At 35.7% G+C, this 3,787-nt stretch overlaps 1 protein-coding gene across 2 annotated transcripts in view; it reads left to right on the plus strand.

The window, feature by feature from the left end:
- Nucleotides 1–3,787, plus strand: part of LOC107700994 (beta-1,4-galactosyltransferase 2-like) — a 117,398-nt gene that overhangs the window by 38,932 nt on the left and 74,679 nt on the right. The window lies entirely within an intron of this gene.

A 3,787-nucleotide genomic window follows, 5' to 3' on the forward strand; every position in this document is an offset into this window, starting at 1 on the left:
TTGTTTTTAATTTTAATAACGTCATTTGCAGTACTTCATGGGATTGTAGTTCTTTTCCTCATTAACAGTCTTGTACCTTTGTCTCTCTGTCCGATTTTCAAATACTTTTTTGCTTTAAATCAAAGTTTGTAATGCTGTAATTCACCTCATAGCTGCTCTGTTCAGTTCATGGCTTATAACTCATAAATATTGACTCTTATAAATATAAATAAAGACTCTTTAAAATCCTTATTGGAAACATGAATACTTCCAGAATGAAGACCAATGATAAAAAGGGAACAAAGCAAAGTTAAACAGCATCCAAACACCATGAGTGAGTGATCGGGAATAAGAGTTGCACACTAACAGGTCAATATATCCACATTTTTCAGACATTATCACAGTGTCCAACTTGATTTGTAAGCGATTCCAAAATGTGAGATGTTCTAGTATGTCACTTGTTTTGATAAGAGAGATCTAATCAACATCACCTTTCATCTCCTCCATCTCGCTGTTGTCATTGCACCTCTTTGTCTTTAACCAGTTATTTAGCATAGCTATTAGCACGACAATATTTGAATTCTATCATTTATAAGCACCTGCACTGACTTGACGCTGTGTCCCTGTCGCAGCATAGCGTGCTAGCATTCATCACTCTCAGTGTTCCCCAGTGTCTGCTTACTTACGGCTGGCTGACACCAGCACTGATGGAACTGCTCTATCAAAGGACTCTAGTATCTGTCAGTGAGTCACTAAGTCGCTCTGTGACATGCCAGTCGAGTAACACGGCGCATCCGAGGATCAGTCCATTTAGGTTGGCACACGCCAAATAGAGGAGTGAAGGGTGAAACCTTACCCTCTGTGAAAGGTTATCGCCTCACCTCTGTCCTCACCTTTGAAGTCGGGCTGCACTAAACAATGTGTTATTGAGCAGGATGTAATTCTAGAGTGCCATGGACTGTGTTGATCTGCCGCTGAGGGTAGAGACTATGAATTATTGAGTCCCGGGGCGATAGATGCATTTGGATGCCCTATTGTGTCGGTCTGTGTGAAATTTAAATTGTGATGGTCAGATAGAGGGGAGCAGAGTTCAAATAAGCTGTGATTGAATCTTAAATCTCAAATGAGTAACGTTACAAAAGGGTGAGCTGATTTTCTCTAGAGTTCTGTAAAGAACAACATGTGACTCCCTACTGCTTTGAGGGCCATCCACAAGTCCACAAGTACTACAAATATAAAGATAACTATAACAATATCTATAATATCATCCTCTCCAACGCACAATAATGATCTGTTTATTATAAACAAGCACTGCAGTTTTGTCATCTGCTGCTTTAAATGCTCAAGCTCTTTAAAGCAGGATTGATTCTGATTGGCTGTCAATGTTTTTAGCGATCATCAGCTGGAAAAAAAAGTCCATTCAATATAATTCCTCTGTGCTGTTATCATTATAGTTGTGGTATGTTGTTCTTTTAAATTTAGAATGATAAAATAAAAATGTCATTATTGTTGTTATTATGCCCTTTATGTCATCTGCTGCTTTAAATGCTTGAGCACTTTGATGTTAGGTGGATTTTGATTGGCTGTTAAATTTTTTTTTTATCATTCATCAACTGGAAAAAAACATTCTGAAAGTGATTCCAAAGATATAATTTCTCTGTGTAATTATCATTATAGTTGTGGTATACTTCCCTGTTCTCACAGAATTAAAACGATTATTAAAGCATCATATTTATCATCTATGTGAACAGACTTTTGACTTGTTGTTGTGAAAGTTGACTTGGGCTCCAATTTAAAGAATTGTAAGCAACAGATGTTCAGATCTACAAAGAAAATTTTTTCTCAGAATATCACAAAACTGTTTAAATAGCAGCTACTTGTGCAGTGTCTGTTTTTCTGGTGAAAATGTTCCACATCAGTGCTTTTCTAGGAAATTGGAAACAATGTAGAACAATTAAATGATATTTAATGGTTCTACATTGTTTATAAATCATGTAGAAAACTTGAGACTGTACTCTTTATACTCAAAAAAATGGCAAAAGGCAGTTTGGCTTGTATGTTTCTGCACAACTTGACTTTGAACTACCACCAGCTGAGGTTTAATTAAACATCTGATATGAACAGAGCTGAGTGTTGCTTTGAGAACCGCTCTGCCCCGTAGCAGTTGGTTGAGGTGGATGAGATGCGTTGAGCAGCTGGTCTGCTACATGTAGTCTGGTTTTTCCTCTCTAAAGCCTGAAGTTGTGTGGTCTGGAGACTTCTGGGCAATGGCAATATTGCGTCTGTCTGTCTGTCTGTCTATCTATCTATCTATCTATTTAGAAATCATTCTTATATGCTGATTTGGTGCTCAATAAACATTTCATTTATATTCAGTGCTTATACCATTCATAAATGTCTTTACTGTCACTTTTGATCAATTTAATTTGATTAATTTGCTGAATAAATGACATATTTATATAGAATATTTCATACATAGTGGTAATTCAAAGTGATTTACAGAAAAAAAATTGTAATCATAGAATGCTTCATAAGAAATAGAAAAATGAAAAAGATTCAATAAAAGTGAAGAAGAAAAAAATTAAAACAATCTGATGTTTCTGATGTTTCATAAACCGTTTAATCCAATTAATTAATTAATTTATTGTAAGTTGCAAAAAGGAGAATAATAATAAAAAAAATCATCATTGTTAATGTATTGCAAAATATTCAATATATCTTCTAGCCCAAGTGCCATCTCAAATTTTGGAGACATTCATTATGACTCTCTTCTCCTGCCCACTTTCCCATAGTCATGTTCCTTCAGCCCATTTCTCTGTCTTTCTCTCTTTTTTGTCTCTTCGACTCTTCGCCTCCAGTTCTGTCCTCCCACTCTCTCCTCCCCACCTTCATTCCCTCTACTGCTTTACTTCTCATGGCTCTCAGCATGCAGTGTTATGTTCAGTGACTCCTCCATCTGTTAATCTTTTCCTCTTCCTCTCTCTCTCTTCTGCTTCAGTGGTCACTTACAGCCACGTGGCTCTGCTGTGTAGTTCACTGGGCGGCCAACACTCTATCACCATAGCTGGAGACATAGCCGCAGAACACGGGAATGACCCAGGGTGTCTTAAAAACATTTGCTGTCACTAATCTCACTTTTCATCCTCTTTTGATTAAATGGCCCCCACAAAAACACACCATGGTACAGTGATGATATCAGATAGAAAACCATGACAATTTGATAGATTTTGAAGTTTAAATGACTACATTATACCATATGAAATTCCAGGATTCTGTACCTTTCAGAATTTAATTTAGAATGCCCTTCAAATTCCAGATGGATTCCTGAAATTGTATTGAATCTGAATTAAAGTGGAGTGAACAGGATGCAGAATTGTGGTTGAAATTTGAATTAAATTGGAATGAAATCCAAAGGAGCAGCTTTACAGTAATGTTATCGTGTAAACTTCTTTATCTTGTAATTTATCTTTGTCTTAGCAGAATAAATTAATCATGGCTGATAATAAGAGTAAAACAATTTTATTTTATGTTATCATTTGTTGGTTTCAGTTGTTCATGCTATTCATGTTCCTGTTGTTCTAAACCTGTATGACTCAAGAATGTTTCAACTGCTTTTTTCTAAACAAGGAAAGTCAATGGGGTCCAAAACCGCCATTGGCATTTATTGTATGGACAGGAAAAAAATAAGAAAAGAAAAAAAAACGCTGATACATACCTGATAAATTATGATATATAATGATATATACGTGTGTGTATATATATATATATATATATATATATATATATATATCCTCCTGACTACCAGGCA

The sequence above is a fragment of the Sinocyclocheilus anshuiensis genome, unplaced genomic scaffold (assembly GCF_001515605.1).
Source record: "Sinocyclocheilus anshuiensis isolate Anshui unplaced genomic scaffold, SAMN03320099.WGS_v1.1 scaffold1143, whole genome shotgun sequence".
Classification (NCBI taxonomy): Eukaryota; Metazoa; Chordata; class Actinopteri; order Cypriniformes; family Cyprinidae; genus Sinocyclocheilus; species Sinocyclocheilus anshuiensis.